Raw genomic sequence first — 18,685 nt, 5'->3', positions numbered from 1 at the left:
GTTAAGTGGGTAGCGTCTCGTCGCAACATCGCATGATGGAAACAGCCATCACGTCATCACGAAGAGAAACCGCGCCTCAACTCACAGCCGGCCATAGACGCCAATGGAGATGATGCGGCGCTTAGCGTGTCGTAGTGACGACAGTTACATCGGGCTACAAAAGAGTTCTACCAAGCGTAAACATGTTGTAAAGCTTTCGCCGAATACCATGTTTAACTATGCCAGACCTCAGCTAACATTTTACTAGGTGCCCTTGCACAAGATTCTATAGGGTAAGGGACCCAGTCTCTCACTGTGTAGTAGAATACTGGGGAGCGCCGTTTTTGTTGCATGATTCGCCATAGTTACCTGCGCCTGCTGAAAATTGAAGATAAATGGACAGTGATTCTTGCAGTTATGAACGAGCGCGAGTACTTGTAAAATGTGCACAGCTGATTCTTCGTATATTTCAGCTTTCAGCAGGCAGGATTGCTGCTACAGCGCAATGGATGATTATTTAAAAGCAATGTCCTATATTGGCCGTATCCATGTCATAGCCCTGCTTCCAGCGATTTTCAAACAATACGTGAGAGCTGAACATTGGGATTGTTCACTTGACTGTCCGAGCCTATATTGCGCAAGTAGTAGTAGGACAGTAACGTTTAAACAAGAAGAATTTAAGGCAAGTTGGATGTCACATACTTTCAACTCATCGCCAAAACGCACGTCCAGTGTTTTTTCTTGTTTTTTCTTTTACAGAAAGTTGTGTTACATCTGGCTCTGCGCCGGTGATGCCTCTGATTATGACGGGCCTTTTGACTCTCAGCAAACAAGCTGGTGAACCTAAGTAAAAGTAGCTAGCGTCGCCGGCTCTGCGCACCGCACGTGGCGAGAAAAAGGAGCGCAACGCTTTTGCCTAACTGCCCCCGACACGTCACGCACAATAGAGAGCGTGACCTGCAAGAAAGGTGCCCCGTTCGCCGCTCGGCGCGTAGCCGCTGAAAGGATATCAGGTCTGCCCTGGAGCTGCGCGGTTCTCTTTCCAGCTATTTTCATACGCAATGCAATTGGTAGAAAATATATTTATTTATTTGTGTATTAATTTATTTATGTACAAAATACTGCGGAGTGAAACGATCCACGCAGGATAGAGAACACAAATTTGATAACATGCATTATTCGTTGGGAAAACCAGCAATACTAAGTCAAAATAGATTTACACAGTGAATTACAGTAGCACAAGTAATCAGTTGTATCACTGTGTAAAAGAACATACCGCGATCACGACCGCAAACACAAGGAAGCACACAGGATGCTGATCATAATCATCGTTTGCAACCATAAAGGCAGACGTACAGGAGAAGAATTCAACGCTGTTGGGCCGAAAGTGGAGCGAAAGCGGCTGCGGAACCAGATTACCCGGCTGCGAAGTGGACCGCCAGCAGCTGCGTTTTGATGGAGGCGAAATGGAGAGGCACCCGTGTACTGTGCGATGTCAGTGCAAGTTAAAGATCCCCAGGTGGTCGAAATTGCTCAGTTGTAGTCGGATTCTTCTTTCGTCCTATGCACATGTGATGCCTGCGGACGCTTTCCTGCTCCGCTCAGTCAGGTCTCGGTGGCGGCGCCCGTATCTGCTATGAAGCCGCTGCCCTCCTCCTCCTATGTAGCACACTGGCGGAACACATGTGCAGCGGCGCGGGTGGGTGCCATTATTACGGCGCATGCACAGTAGCGGCTTGTGCTGCGCACGATGAACTTGGGTTTTCATGTCCTAATGAAGCTCTCGCTTCAATATAAAGGGCCAACTTAATCCAGTTACTTAAACTGATCACTGTAAATTATTTGCGCATCTCTGTTTGAAACTATCTCCACAGTTCTTCTGGCTTTTTCTGGTGGCAAATTATGTTAATTTTTATCAATTCAATCCGGCGGGCAGCCGGAAAGCGTTTAGATTAAATATTTATGCGCATTGTGTCCAAAAAAGCGCGCGGTTCGGCATATTTTTTTTTTCGTAAGGAAATAAAGCCTGCCGCAGAGACGAGCAAGTTTAATTATATTCAAGGGATTACACATGGAGAAAAACAGCACACATATGATTCGAATCTTATCCATCGAGAGGGCGCTTTACGAACACCTTTTTTTTTTTTTTTTTTGCAGCTTGAATCTATCAATGCATAATTAAACGTTTATAATAAATCTAATAATGTGTGATGTATCGCTCTAATGGGTATTGTTTTCTTTTTTGTTGTTCTGATGACCGCTCGCACAAAAGACGAATACAGTGCGTCGATAACATAGATTCATAAGCGTGCTAGTTTGAAGCAATGCAGGAGTTAGGTGCAGAACCAGGTGAATGTATGCGCGACTGAAATATTTATTCTTGATCTGTACGTGATTAGCAAATACCGAAATCACGGCATATGTTTACGTGCCACTCACCGCAGGGTGAGCCAGCTCTACAGATGCAAAAAAAAACGTCAAGTATAGAGCAATGCTTCAGCAAAATGTGAGAACTGAACCTATCACATTGTAGGGAATCCGTTCGCAGTGTGCATTCGGATGCGCAAGCTTTCTAGCATAAGCGATATTTTTGGTTGTGGATGTAGAGAGCCAAAAAAGGGCATAAGTTATCATCGTTTTAGCACGTATGATGCAGTTCCCACTAGCAACGAGAGCAAACAAAACAAAGCCAACAACAAATCGTCATATGGCAAGCACTTAATATAAACCGTATGTACTATAGTTTAATATAGAATGGATATTGAACGCGCCCATGAACACATGCTTTATTCTTTGGGTCTGTTTAGCGCTATATGAGTAATCAACTGAATAGACTTGCCAAATATTCCTTGCTGAACTATAGTAGGGTTATATATTATTCCCCCCAAGTAATGTAACATATATGAAATGTGGATTTAATAGATGGTTTGAACGTCTAGCGCTGGCAGTAATTCGGGCACAGAGGGATCGGAATACCAGCCGCAGTGAACAGCTTCAGCGCGAGAGAGATGAGCGCCGGAGACCAGCGATGGTGGTGATGGTGATGCCGCAGGGTTGTTTCTTCTTCGTCTTCTTTACATTTCCCCCGCGTGAAGAAGTCGCCATCCTGGCGACTCACGGGGAAGGGACAACCAGAGGGTTGTAATACGGCTTGAGGCGGCTAACATGGACAACCTCACGGCCGCGGCGGCGGTGGTCGGAAGAAGGGGTGACTGGCTCGATGATGTAATTAACAGGGGATGTGCGTTCCAAGACGCGATAAGGTCCGTGGTACTTCGTTTCTAGTTTGCTGGTGGCAGGAACGCATAGCCAAACGAAGCTGTCGGCCAGGAACGTCGGAGCAGGGGTATCGCTATCATGCTGATCTTGGCGATAGCCTTGAGTGTTGGAGGTAAACGTGCGAGCTAGCTGACGGCAGTCCTCAGCCTTCTGTACAATATCGGACAAAGCACTGTACTCAGAGGCATCTGGATGGTATGGCAAAATTGTGTCCAGAGTACAAGATGGTTCACGGCCGTATAAGAGATAGAAGGGCGAAAAACCAGTTGTTGCCTGGGTGGCAGTGTTGTACGCGAATGTTACGAATGGCAGTACCTGATCCCAGTTGGAGCTCCCAGATTCAGATGTAACATACATTGCGAGCATGTCCCCAAGCGTAAGGTTGAAACTCTCCGTGAGGCCGTTGGTTTGCGGGTGGTACGCGGCTGTAGCCCGATGTATCGATTTGCAAGACGACAGAAGCTCTTGGACTACTTCGGAAAGAAAGGCACGACCTCAGTCGCTCAGTAGTTCGCGAGGGGCGCCGTGTCGAAGAATGAAGTGGTGCAGGAGAAAATGGGCTACCTCTCGGGCTATCGCCGCGGGAAGTGCAGCAGTCTCCGCATAACGGGTCAGGTGGTCGACGGCGGAGATGACCCATCGATTACCAGCGGCACTGCATGGTAGCGGACCATAGAGGTCGATTCCCACACGATCAAACGGGCGAGCTGGACACGGTAAAGGCTGGAGAGGGCCAGCGGGGTGGCGAGAAATCTTGCGTTGTTGACAGGCGGTACAAGAGCGAAAGTAACGACGTACGAAATTGTACATTCCCCGCCAGTAATACCTCTGACGAATTCGATCATAGGTTTTTAGGAGGCCGGCATGAGCGCTTTGCGGGTCAGTGTGATGGTGGGCACAAACCTCGGAACGGAGGTGGCGCGGAATGACAAGAAGCCATTTTCTGCCATCTGAGTTGTAGTTCTTTCGGCAGAGCAGGCCGTCCCGAATGGTAAAATGGGAGGCCTGTCGGCGGTGTGCCCGAGGATGCATAGCCGCGGAAGGAGTGCCAAGGACATCTAGCAGGTTAGAAACCCAAGGATCTTGTCGTTGCTCGAAAGGCATATCCTCAATGGTGAGTGCTGACAAAGAGGCTTCAGGAGGGGATGATGAGTTAGGCGAACGCACCGGTGACCGAGAAAGAGCATCGGCGTCAGAGTGCTTCCGGCCAGAGCGGTACACAACACGGATGTCGTATTCCTGAAGCCTGAGAGCCCAGCGCCCGAGACGGCCAGACGGATCCTTGAGAGACGCGAGCCAGCAGAGCGCGTGGTGATCTGTAACTACATCGAAAGAATGGCCATATAAGTAAGGGCGGAACTTCGTTATAGCCCACACGATTGCTAAGCACTCCTTTTCGGTAACGGAGTAGTTGGTCTCGGCTTTGGTAAGAGCACGGCTTGCGTAGGCGACAACGTATTCGGAGAAGCCAGGCTTGCGCTGGGCGAGGACGGCGCCGAGGCCGACACCACTGGCATCGGTGTGAAGTTCTGTACCTGCAGTAGGGTCGTAATGGCGAAGGATTGGCGGTGACGTCAGAACATTGCGCAGCGTCGCGAATGCATCATCGCAGGCTGGCGACCAAGAGGGGAGGTTAGGGGCGCCTTTCAAGAGCTGTGTAAGGGGGGCTATGATGGTCGCGAAATGGCGAACAAAACGACGAAAGTACGAGCAGAGGCCCACGAAGCTTCGCAGTTGCTTCAAAGTGGTCGGTTTCGGAAAGTCAGCAATGGCGCGGAGCTTCTCAGGATCAGGCAGAACTCCATCTTTGCACACAACATGTCCGAGTATTGTGAGCTGGCGGGCACAGAAGCGGCACTTTTTGAGGTTCAGTTGAAGACCGGCGCGGGTTAGGCAGATGAAGACCTGGCGAAGTCGAGTCAGGTGGGTCGGGAAGTCTGTTGAAAAGACGACAATATCATCGAGGTAGCATAAACAGATGTTCCATTTCAGGCCGCGCAGTACAGTGTCCATCATTCTTTCAAATGTGGCTGGGGCGTTACAGAGTCCGAACGGCATAACATTAAATTCGTATAGTCCGTCTGGAGTAATAAAGGCGGTCTTAGCGCGATGCTCCTCTGCCATGGGTACCTGCCAATATCCAGAGCGCAAATCGAGTGAGGAAAAGAATTCGGCGCCTTGCAAGCAGTCTAGAGCATCGTCGATTCTTGGCAGGGGATACACATCACGACGAGTAATTTTGTTTAGGCGGCGATAATCAACACAAAATCGTATGGATCCATCCTTCTTCTTAACTAGGACCACAGGAGACCACCATGGACTACAGGATTCTCTAATTACTCCGCGTTGCAGCATGTCATCGACTTGTTGGGCAATAACACGGCGCTCAGTCGGGGACACCCGATGCGGCCGCTGATGGAGAGGTGGGTGAGCGCCAGTGTCAATGAGGTGAGTAACGGTCGTCGTGCGGCCCAAGGAAGATTGCGGGATGTCGAAGGAGGAGCGGAATTGGTGTAGAAGGTCAAGAGGTTGTTCTCAGTGGCGCGGCTCTAGAGCGCTGTCCACAGAATGGTCAAAAAGATCCCGCTGTAGCGGATCTGAAGCCACACGAGTTGGAGTCAAGGCGTCAACTTGGCAAACAGAGAATGACAAATCATCAAAGGCGAACAGAAGGTCCACGGGCTCGATGCGGCCGAGGCACTCCCCTTCGATCAACATAGCGGGAGACGCAAGAGGATTGGCTACCAGAAGTGTGCTAGCGCCGTTTGTCATGTCAAGGACGGCAAACGGCAACGGTAAGTGGCGGCGGCGGCAGACAACGTTAGAGGGCACAAAGAGGACTGTCGCGGCGGTGGTAAAAGAGGCAGTGAGGGGAACCAGAACAGCGCTAACGGGTGGGATGGTTGTGTCATGAGCTACGAGGAGTTTGGCCGCAAAACGAGGACGCGGCTCGTGGAGCAGGGCATCAGACGGTGCATCACTTGATTCAATGAGCTCTACTTGAGGACTGGCGCAGTCAATGATAGCATGATGCTTGTACAGGAAATCCCAGCCGAAAATGACGTCATGAGAACATGTGGGGAGGACGACGAATTCGATTAAGTACAAGGCTGCAGCAATGACGACGCGAGCAGTACAGACAGCTGTCGGCTGTATACTGTGAGCGGATGCGGGACGAAGCGATAGTCCCTCGAGGGGCGTAGTCACTTTTCGGAGGGAGCGGAAGAGTTTTTGGCTGATAACTGATACAGCGGCACCGGTGTCGACGAGCGCAAGAGTATAAACACCTTCAACGATGACAGCAGTAACATTCGCGGGATTAAGACGAGGACTTTGAAATTCTGTCGAATACGCAGTTCGTGCCTCGCGAACTGCGGCGGTTAGTTTTCCGGCTGAGTAGCGGGTCGTCGGCGCATTGGCGAAATGGAGCGGCGACGTGGTGATGGCGAACGACGAGGCAGGAAGTCCGGAGGATCGGGGGATGCTGTTGGAGGGCCCGATGGAACGGGGAACTGAGGGGCCAAATAAGGTGGCGCAGGCCGTGCAGCAAAGGCCATATTTATTCGGCGCCGGCAGTAGCGTGTAGTGTGTCCAGGGATGCCGCAGTGGTAGCAAATAGGCCTGTTGTCTGAAGTGCGCCATGGAGATCGTGTCTGAAGCAAGGGGGGAGCGAAAGCTGTTGGTGCCGACCGCATGGGGGGGGCGAAGCATAGGCATATGCTGGCTCAGGAGGTGAACTTGAAGTGACTTCGGCATACGTGCGACGCGATACTTGAGGAGGAGCCGGCGCGAATGCTGGAGCGTAGCTCAGTGGCGCAACGCCGTACGATGACATTGTGGGCGTGGGGAACGGCATTGAGGGTGCGACCGGAGCTGATTGAGGGACAGGATTAGGGACGACTTCAGACACATGCTGCTGGATTGCACGGCGAAGCTCCGGAACAAGGCCAGTTGGTGTCGACTCCTTAATATATGGCTGCAGAGACAGTTGTCGCGCGACCTCCTGACGTACAAAAGCCTTGATGTCTTCAGAGAGGCTAGATGACTCCCTCTCCGCGCCAAGTTCAGCAAGTGATGCTTGAGACTGGCGAATCAAAACACGCTCCTTGCGGAGTTCGTCGTAGCTTTGACAGAGGTCGTATATTTCCTTCACCGTAGTGGGGCTTTTGGCGACGGGCATGTTGAAAGCGCCGTCATTAACTCCTGTGAGGACATGACTTATTTTAACGGCCTCAGTCATGGTCGGGTCAACGCGGCGACACAAATCAACAATGTCCTCAATGTAACTGGTGAACGATTCACCGGGCAGCTGTAGTCGCGATCGAAGACGCTATTCCGCGCGGAGTTTTCGGACGGTAGGGCGGCCAAAGACATCAGAAAATTTGGTCTTGAAATGCGCCCAGGTGGTAAAGTCGGACTCGTGGTTTCGAAACCACAGATTAGCGACGTCGCTCAAGTAAAAAATGACATTATTAAGCTTACGATTGTCGTCCCAGTTATTGTGGCGGCTGACCCGTTCGTAAGTGAACAGCCAATCGTCGACGTCGTCATCACTGCTTCCACTGAAGGTAGCGGGGTCCCGTTGGCGAAGGGAACCTGTGCAGGTGACTGGCGGATGTAGGTGCGATGAAGCAGGCTCCGTCATTGTGGTAGTCAACGTTCTGCTTCAAAGTTCCAGGACGAGATGGGTACAGGGAACCTCAGCTTGACCTCCACCAAGTGAAATGTGGATTTAATAGATGGTTTGAACGTCTAGCGCTGGCAGTAATTCGGGCACAGAGGGATCGGAATACCAGCCGCAGGAAACAGCTTCAGCGCGAGAGAGATGGGCGCCGGAGACCAGCGATGGTGGTGATGGTGATGCCGCAGGGTTGTTTCTTCTTCGTCTTCTTTACACATGGTTGAATTTCATGTAAAATACTTGCAAGAAAATTTATTTTTTTCTCTATGGAAACCCTTGCCGTGGTTTGTTTACTTTTTCAAAAACGAAGCCTTAAAAAGCACAACAAATTTGATTGCTAGAAGTGCCAGCTCATTCTTCTGCTCCTCGGAGCCCAACTTTCAAACCTCCACACTTTCCACGTCGGGTAAAACTGTCAACTAGAATACGCGCTAACTTTCTATAGCTTAAACGAACTGGCTGTGAATGGACTCTCTAGCGTAAACCTACACTTGAAAGACAACCAGATAAGTTCAAAAGACCACCTGTGGCAAATTTCTGATTGCATTTTGACCTATAGCTTCGAGCATATATGGCAATGTTTTTCGTGTTTGGTGAGAAATCCGAGCGCAGCCCTCACAACGTCTCATTCGCTGCTTGTTACGAGCTGCATATCCCGCCACGGGCTCAAAAGTTTATTTGTCTGTACTTTAAAATAATGATCTTCCTGCGAAAGCGAATTAGGCGGGGACTCTGCGTACCGAAGCAGGACGTATTTTTTTTCTCGCTTTTTTATTTAGTATCCGCTTAGATATTCCGGGGTGGGGGGGTGCTATAACGTGCGCATTACCGAATTCTTCCCTATGCAGAAATAAAACCTAGACAGGATCAAAACATTCGGCGAGATTATGTTAAGTTATCGTCACATTTTAGTGCATTGAATATGCAGGGGTTATAAAACTACCCGCTACAACAACCTTCTTACCTGCATTTCTTCAACACTGAGCGCAGCGGCATTCCATATGGCCTCTTGACTTTGTGTTCCTCTCAGCTGGCCGAAATGTCCAATATTCGGGCGAATGACGATTTTATAGCCTTCCGCAGGCAAGAGCAGCTATTTTGATGTGACCGAGCGTAGCGCCAGTTGCCAATCAAATTTTCGGAAACGGCAGGATCTCTCTGGAGGCGGCAACGATACTTAGCCAACAACCACTGAACAGGAAAATTCAGATAATCTTGACACCAGCGCACGCTGTCGTCCCTAGCAACGATGAGCTGAATCGAGCACTCTACTTCCGGGCAGCCATGGGACCCCACGACGACTAAGGTAACGAGGAGCGGTTGCCAAATTATGAGAAAATAATCAACAATTATCCATTAGCACCTAGGCTGCTACCCTCTACATACCAACAATTGAAAAACAAGGAAGCTGCCTGCATGGAAGCGCTTGCAAACTAATAGTACCTAAATCCGCTCTTGGAGTACCATATGAGCCCCGAGACGACAGAGCATGAGAGGTGCTTTCACTGTGAGGCTAGAGGGACCCTCGACCACATAATATGGGAACCCCCCCCCCCCCCCCACCTTCCCGGTGGGACAAAATAAAGGTACTAGAGATAACTGGGAGACCTTGCTGCAAAGCTTGGACCCTGAGCTCCAGCTGAGCATCATCTACCTTTAAAGTCTGGCAAGCCAGGCTTTAAAGGGACACTAAAAAGAAAACCGAATTGGGCTTGCATCGATAGAATGCCAATTCCTTATTACAAAAAATCCACTCTTACTGAAAACAGAGCTCTTATAAGGTAGTAAAGAGAAAGAACAGAAATACAGGTATCGCCGTCACAGCCGAAACTCGCAACTACAAATTACGTGACGCGCTAGGAATCCTGGAGGCAGACAAATGCGAATTACGTTGCCCGTTTGAATGCGGTCGTAGATTTTGTCTCGAATACAATAACACGCTTTTATCATACGTAAACGACGGCGAAAAGACAACGTAAACGTTGCAAGGCAAATACAAAAATATACTTGGAGGCGCCACAGGCGCCCACTTCAGTTTCGGTTATATTCCGGCTCAGGCACTTCGTGCGTGCTCGGATAGTTTCAAGTTTGGACCTGTAGCGCCTGAGTTACGAGCTTGGAGCAGCAGATGCGCCTGGCTCGTTCACATTTGAGCATTCGGCGGAGCGAGCGAGCGAAATCCGCTGCCGCCAACAAGCTCCTTCGTTCACACTTCTGCGCCAACACATCGCCGCCGTAGCCGCTTCGACTGCGAGCTCCCGTTAGCCCTGACCTGACCGCTAGACTGCAGCTACGTACGCCACGAAAAGCACACATATGCTAAGTGCTGAAGGAAAAATGTATTATCCTTCAATTGTTCACGAAATCATGGCACATCTGACCCACATACTGCGGCAACAAGACCTTCAATGTGCTATTTGCAGGCATCGTAAACAGAGGGGGCATACTTGCCGCTCATACCAAGGAGAGCGCCTATCTATTGCGCTGGTCGCCCGGCGCAAAAAGGGCCTCGGGTGCAAAATAAGATCTAAAAATAACGGAGCACAACAAATACATTAAAAGATGAAAAAAATTAATCGACTTGTAGAAAAAAAAGATCGCCACCCCCAGCTGGATTCGAACTCGCAACTGCTTGCTCCGTAACGTTCGGCACTAACCACTCTTTTTTCGTGGAGGGGGGGCGTACATCAAAGAACCATAAAGATTTACCTATTAATCCTTACGAATTATGGTACTTACCCAGGCAAAAAGAGAAGGGGGTTTCATATGATGTAATCATGCTAGTGGGCATCCACAGTATATGGCGTTCACGCATGCAGGATATTACTGTGATCCTGATGCGCGTTCTGCACGAATTTTGTTTCCGGGAGGCTCTCCATTGGTTTATCGAGATTGTGAAGTTTGACGATGATAATCCTGATTGGTTGCCAAATGTATAACCTTTCATGGATCTAAAAGAATATTAGAACGACGAAGCCAGCCCCTGGAAGGCTTGTTATATTAACGTCTTGTGGGGTTGTGTTGTCTTGCAAAAGTCGGGCAATAAAGAAAAAAGAAGCGTGCCTTGTGGTAGAACATCTGCCTCGTGTTCGGGAGGTACCAGGTTCGATCCCTGGTGCTGTCGGGTACACACCGACTTTTCAATGAGTACAGCTTTTCCCCGGCCTGGTGCTCGGCTGTTTGGGGTGAAATGTTTAGAAAAAGGGATCATAGGTCTCAAATAGGTGCTCCGATGTGGCAGCGATCAATTCCACCATCGGAAAAAAATAAGTGCGCCTTGTGCGGCAAAAGCCCACTATGGGGCCCTTTTTTCTGCTTTTATCGGTCAACCCGGCCTTTGCAGGCCATTAGTTGTTCGAAACTTTAATTCTTTGAAGGAGCACAGCACGGTTAGCAGAGCCTCTTCCAGACGCACACCCCTAAAAGAGCCTGGCGCTAGGGTCGCTTCGCCGTTGGTATCCAGAAGGCGACCGGCAGTGCACGACGGGTCCTCCCGTGTGCACTGTGCACTCCGTGCCTGCTATTCCCCGGCATTTGCCGGGAGTGGCGGCGGGAGATGACCGCTCGCGTTGCCGGCTGGACCCAGCGGCTCCCTCTCGTATTCTCGCGGAAACTCGCGTAGACGTCTTGGTAGCGCATCCATCGCTCGTCTCCTTCTTCTGAGGGTAGGTATTTACCTCCTCTTCCAGCCGGCGCTGCCACGAAGCTCGTTGGGTTGGTGGTGATCGGTCGCGGCGAAGGGGCAGGCACACAGTGCACACAGTGCTCGAGAAAACAAATTTCTGAAAAGAGCCCGAAATTGAGCTACTTAGCGGAGCCTGGCATTCGCGGAGTTTATGTGAATCCTGCCATCGATACTAGTGAGTTGTGAACCTGTTCTTCGACAGAAATCAGCATCAATCCTTGTTTCTTTAGAGCTCATATATGAGTCTCGTACACACTCTGTTCGCCTTCTGGCGGACCTCCTTCTCAATCGAATGTAAATTTTGTGGGCAGAAACAGATTTATACCGTACGGTAGGGGCATGGAGGGCTATATATTACCTCAGTCACTGTAACACAGCCAACGTGGAAAGAATGAGAGGTAGACCTCTCCAGCTGGGAGATCGAGGGCCAGCGAGCCATCGTAGGATGAGCGAAGACGGCGACCTTATCAAACAGAATCCAGTACCAAGGTGGCGCAGTGGTTATGGCGCTCGACTACTGTTTCCAAGGACGCGGGATCGAACCCCAGCCTCGGCGGCTGCGTTTCGATGGCGGCGAAACGGAATGGGGCCGGTGTGCTGTGCGATGTCAGTGCACGTTAAAGAACCGCAGGTGGCCTAAATTACCGGAGTCCTCCTCTACGGCGTCTCTCATACCCGAGTAGCTTTAGGACGTTAAACCTCACAAACCAAACCAAACCGATTCAGTGAACCTTCCTATAATTCCCCGTCCTTTTCCTTTCAATAAAACGTTCTCATCGTCATCATCTCTTTCTGATTTCACTCCCAGCTTCCTCCTTTCCTTTACAGCATTGTTTGTGTCTTGACGAAAAAAGTATGAAGGTACTACTACTACTAATAATAATTGGTTCACAGGAAACGGAAGGCGCAGCATCTGTCATACTTGTTTTGCATGCGCCTGAACCGCACCGTAAAGAAAGGGAGGACGGTGGGAATGGAAGTTGAAGAGAAAAAGGCGTACCGTGGTGGAGGACTCCGCTCTAATTGCGACCACCTGGGTCATTTTACCGTACACTGACATCGCGCAGCACAAGTGCGCCTCTTCGTTTCGCCTCCATCATGACAGATACCGCGCATTTCGTTTCCTGTGGTTCAATTTATTTTAATTTAAATAAACAATGTCCAGAGAGTTGAATTATATGCATGAGAACGTCTGTATAAAATCAAAACGAAGCATAACAAGTGTAAAATGCATAGCAAAGTGTCAAAGGGGCAAGCAGGAGTGCTGCGCACCTACTTCGCATCTGAAAACGACGCTAGGGGATATTAAGATCGGGATTCTAGACCGGTTTCCGCGGTCCCTGCAGCGAGCGCTTCCTGCTGTCGAGCGAGTGCTGGTGAGCGCCTGACGTCCGCTTACAAGCTCGGTGCTGCAACGCAAGGCACCGGCACACTTAGGAGACGTCTTGGCGTTGGACGTGTCTGGGCTTGTCAAAGAAGAGGCCGGATATTTTGGCGCCTCAACGATCGCCGGCGCTAGACACTGAGTTCCATTCGCCCCGCGACGGGAACTCAGTGCGCTCGTGACTGGGCCTCTTTGCCCACGGCCAACTACAGTGTCCGGATTGGAAAAGTTGAAGACCAACGGCTTTCGGGCTCCTATAAAAGAAGGCGCTCGGCCTGTGGTCGAGCGAAACCCGTCGGGACCGTCGTGAGAGTCGTTGCGTGCCGTGCTGCGCGCCTGGAGCGGACGTGTGAAGCCTCCCTGGCCGTCGCTGTATGACGACAGTCGCGTAAAGCCAGTAACTTTCGGCTCACATGCCGGTATGGATGTGCCCTGTGCCATGATTGTAATTATTGTATAGATTCAACTCTCGTTCACCTCATCGTGTGGACTTGGAGCCTTATATACCCGAACATGGACCAAAATCGTGACAGGGACCAATTCGAGCGGATGTCTGGAAAACAACTCCTACGAACGGAACGTGCGGGTTTTACTCTTTCTCTCCTACGGCCATAATCTGCTCAAGAAGAGACATAAGCGCCAAAAGAAAACAGAGAAGTGTTGGGGGGGGGGGGGGGTGCGTTCTCGAGCTGTCGTGCCGGAAGGTGACCACCAGCCACGAAGGACGGGAAAGAGAGAGATGCAACCACGCTACTCCAGAACGAAGCAACAAAATGCGTTATTCAAAACACTCCCGGTTATGCTTCAGCTTAGAGGGCGCAACTGGTAAGTCAATAGTAGTCAATAGGTGGCTACCCAACGTCTCCCCCTTCAAGCAGAAGTTCAAGCGGTCCAGTGGTACAACACAGCGGCCGCTACGGGTAAACACAACATCATTACAAGAGTGTAAAGGAGGTCCTGGTGTTACAGGTGGCAGATTAGGTGCTGCTGCCACTCCTCTTAGGTGGTACGCCTGGAACAGTATGGGATCCGCTGCCCTCAGCACGAAGGGAACATGATTTCGATGATGCCTTTGCAAAGTCGTTGCTTGCTCTGTTGTGACTATAAAGGACAATAGACGTTGTGTCTTAATCAGAACTGTAGCACGCACTTGGTCAGCTCGAACCCTGACTAGTTCACCTGACTGAAGTGATGGCAGATACCTGGTGCAATGACGTCGAATAAAATTCAATTAGTAGCTGAGCCGGGCTGAAGCCACTCACACCTGGTGTATCCCTATAGCTGAGAAGAGCCAGGGGCGAATCTTTTGCCATAAAGAAGATGCCTTTCACAGTGCGAATTGTTCGCTGCGACTCTCCAAGAAACTGTTGGCAATGGGGGCTACTGCCCTAATTCCCTGAAGTCCTTCATGCAGAAGTGTCAAGACTGCTGGCCTCATTTTGTAGGGGATCAGAAGGCGAGTGCCTTTGAGGAGAAGACAATCACAAACAGAAAGTTCATCCTCACTAATCCATACTTTGACACGTGAAAGCACTTCCTTTGACTTCTTTGGCCAGCCGTCTTGGCAGAATGCGATGAGCGTGCTGCATTCTCCGTAACGACTTTGGGCATTCCTGATATCTTGTATGCTCACAGAAAGCCCATCTGGAGCGGGAGCTACGATTTTGGTTCTTCGAGGTGCACTAAGTGAAAACGGTGCAACGTCTTGTTTCTAGCGAATGGTGTACGCATTTCTGACGTACCGAGGCCACAGAATAATTTTGCATGAAGTGTTGGCTCATGGTGTTTACCGTACCCAAAAGTGACGAGTTCATGAGCTTGGATGGCTAGTAGACCGGGTAAATGTACTGAAAGGGACTCAATGGCGTAAAGACGCTGGGAACTGGTCTTCCCATGCTAAAATAGACGTTCAAAATACGAGCGCCGTAAACGCAGAGGTTAGCCACGAGATCCTGTCAAAGAAGTAGCAACTTTGGTCACCTCGGCTGGTACCCCGGACAAGTCACTCGGGATTACACATACTTTAAGTCCTGAGTACTTCGAACTGATCTGTATGGTCATCTGTGACATCCGCTAACCTGGCTTCAGCTGGCACCTCGAGAGTGTGCAATGGATAGCAGTGAGTTTGGCCTGCCTCGACTTCCTGGAGCGGAAACCTTCGGCAAAATATCCTTTCTTACAGCAGCAGTTGCAGTAGAGCTTTTTGCAGGGTGCTCTGAGCGTGGATGAAATGCGCGGCCGCAGAAGAAACAGGCCGGATTGTCACGATAGCTTTCCGACTTTGCGTCCGTTGAGCGTGTTCTGCCGCCGAGCGGCCGTCGCCAAAACGTTTGCGTCTGACCGTCACGTGTCCCATCTTGCCTCGAGTTGCAGCGTCAATGTTGACTACGCCTTGCGAGGTAGTCTATTTGAGTGAGCGTTCCTTCTCCGCGTTGTCGGACTGGTCAGCTTGCGTCCAAGCTTTTCTTGGAGTTAGCTTCTGGGAGAGAAAAGCTTTTCGAAGAGGCGCGTGTCGAGCAATCCAGCTACAAATCTGTCGTGGACCAAGCGTTCCTCCACTGCCGGTGAGATATAGTTGCAACAGTTGACTAACTTGAGCAGTTCGGCATAAAATGCGTCCATGTTCACGCCAGGTTATTGAACGCGCTTGTGAAAGCGAGAGGGCTCGTACAGTTCATTACATGGATGCTCGAAGGGCTTGGAGGAAGTTTTCGCAACAGCGTCATAGGAGGCTAACATGGCAGCATCAAATGAAAAAGTTTCTAGCAGCGAGCGAGCTTCCGAGCCCACTGAGTATCAGAAGCGCACGTACTTGCATGTTTTGCGGCGCGTTCCGAAGCTTGTAGACGGTGGCATAGACCTCGAAGCAAGACTTCAATGCGGGCCAACTTGCCGGATTGCATACGTCGAACGCGTCAGCGTAGCTACTGGGACTCCTGGGAGCTTGCTTGCGGGAGTATCTTTCTGCTGCTTAAGGTGGTTGATAGCTGCTTCATGCGCGTATTTCGTGCTGGTGTCACTTCTAACATCATGTTGTGTGAGCCCTCTCGTGCTTTCCTGCCGTGAGGCGACCACCTGTCATGAAGGCCGGGGGAAAGAGTGATGCAACTACGTTGCTCCAGAACGAAACACCAAGCTGCTTTATTCAGAGCAACCCCGGCTGGGCTTCACCTTAGAGGGCGCAACTGGTAAGTTAATAGGTGGTGACCCCAACAGGAAGCAGGTCATTCTGGGTGACATTCGGCCATTTAGGCGATTATTGGACTCAGACGGGTGGACGCCGCGCAAAGCCTAACGTTAACTCCGATGCTTCGATACCATTGTCGGCAATACCAGCTGTTACCTTGGGAGCAACGGTTGATGCGGCTCACACAGCAACCACAGCAGAGCTCGACTCAGGTGACTGGAGGCCAGTTGTATATAAAGCATATGACTCAAGAGTAGCCACATGAACAGACCCACCTCACCACTACAGCAACGCTATCAGCGAGGCACCTAATCTGAACGCTCGACCCGCGTCCAACGACGGTGCAGCCATAACCGGCAGATGCCAGACACCGGCCTGCATACCACCTGCTACCAAGTAGGCCATATTACAGCGCAGCGCATCAGGCAGCTGTCATCACGCCCACCCAAACTGTTGCAGTTGTTCGCCCGTCAGGTAAACTGCGATTTCGAGAGACGCGAACATCTCGAAGACAGTGCAGATTCAGCTCAAAATCACGCTACCGGATGACTTCTGCCTGCGCATTCACCCGACCAACAATGCTTTCACCTTGGGAATTACGCACGTCCCAAGAGCTGAGGCACTCAAGGCGCTGGCTTCTCTCACCATTGGAGACCGAGCCTATTCATGGGCGGCCTGCGTGGCACTGCTACCGGGGGCTATCAGAAGAGGCATCACATACGCCTATCACGATTAGAACCCAACGCAACTATACCAAGACCTGGTCAGAGAAAAACCAGAGTATACCATACTAGCAACCCGGCTCATGGGTGAGACGCACTTCATCCTAATCACCTTTGGCGCAATCACAATACGGCGTTACATCAAATGTTTTGGAGTCATCCACCGCGGCACCTAATACCGCGGCCACCCGGACTCCTGCCCCAACGGCAGACAGCCTGGTCACCGTCATGACTTATGCCCAAGCCTCGTGAACACTATCTGTCCCCGCTGTGGAACGCAGCATCCGCAACAAGACCTCCCTCGTACGCCCAAGTGCTGTTTGGAGAGGGTTCTCACCTTACCGGCACGAGATCTTGTAAAGGGCGCAGCCTTCAAGCCAGCTACGAACGCAGCTACAAGAATCGGTCACACCCAAGGACAATTTTGCCTAGTTTTCCGGACTCACCGAGCCCATCAGGCCTGGAACATCTCCCCCTATTCCTCCAAGAACACATTCATGAGTGTGGCTACCAGTATACAATATGCATTTGGGAAATCTCAAAAAAGGCAGCGGCCGGCTAAAGCGGAAACTACAGCACCCCGTCAACACATCAGCAGACTGAAAGTCCAGATAAGTGATATTGCCATGGGACCTCCCGTTATCCCTTCCCCCGCTCCTATCTCATATCATCCTCCCCCACCTAACAAATTCACCACCCATACCTTTTCCAGCAAATCAAACCCTGCTTCCCCGCTTAATTCGCTAGCAATGGAAATTGACACAGTACCCCTACAAATTTAACTCTGTGCATAACGACCTCCCTCCACCTCCTACTCGCTAGACAACGTACCAACCATACTTGATTCATCTGATGCTCGCTTTGAGGCAACATTTCAGGAAGCTATAACTCATATCAACCAGGAATGTACAACTCTCAAAGAAGCAGTAATCCACATTACACAAGCGACTGGTCTTTTTAATCTCAAATTATAGGTTCTAAATCAGTAATTCTATGACCGCTATACGTGTGTTGACTCCTGAATCACTTCCTACGCAACCTGCCTCCCGAAGCGCATGACCCCAAACCAACAGGAAAAGATAATCCTCTCCCTGCTATAGCTCATTCATGAATCCTTCCTTTCGTTATGACTGCCTCTCTTATAGGCGTTCATAATGACTGATACAACATTAATATTACTGGCTGGCAGGGAACCTACTTGGGCTCTGGCCAGAAGTGTCATGTGGGCCACAAACTGCTGTCCTGCGCTACGGGACCCGACATCCTTGCCGTACGGGAACTCTCTTACCTACTCACCCTCCCAATGTTTACAACTATTTTTCCTCATCTCCTGTTCCCTCTCAAGTAGCACTTTAGTTAGACACTCTATAATCATCATCCAGATTGCTTAGCGATTCCAGGCATTGATAAACTTCGAATTGCACTTGTGCCTCAAAACGGTGGAGCAAAAAGGGTTTCATCCTAAATGTATACAGGCATCTTAAGTGCCATAAAGGTAGCCACGAACAGCTATTCACTCTTGCGAAGCATGTAACAAACACGTGTTCCACACTCATCGGAGCTTTATTGCCCTCCTTACTGTCTGACGCTACCTACACGACACACCGAAAAGACGTCGGGTGGGTTACACCCGCATAAAGCCGGTCTGTCACTTCTCACCAACCCTACCTTTCCTACCTACACAGGAGCCAGCGCCTGAAGAGACAATACCAGACCTTACATGCGCACATAGTCTCCCTAACGAGCTTTGGTACAATACGAAGGAGAA

The sequence above is a fragment of the Amblyomma maculatum genome, chromosome 3, assembly GCF_055883805.1.
Source record: "Amblyomma maculatum isolate TAMU_Amacu chromosome 3, ASM5588380v1, whole genome shotgun sequence".
In the NCBI taxonomy this organism is placed as follows: Eukaryota; Metazoa; Arthropoda; class Arachnida; order Ixodida; family Ixodidae; genus Amblyomma; species Amblyomma maculatum.
This window is presented reverse-complemented; position numbering follows the sequence as displayed.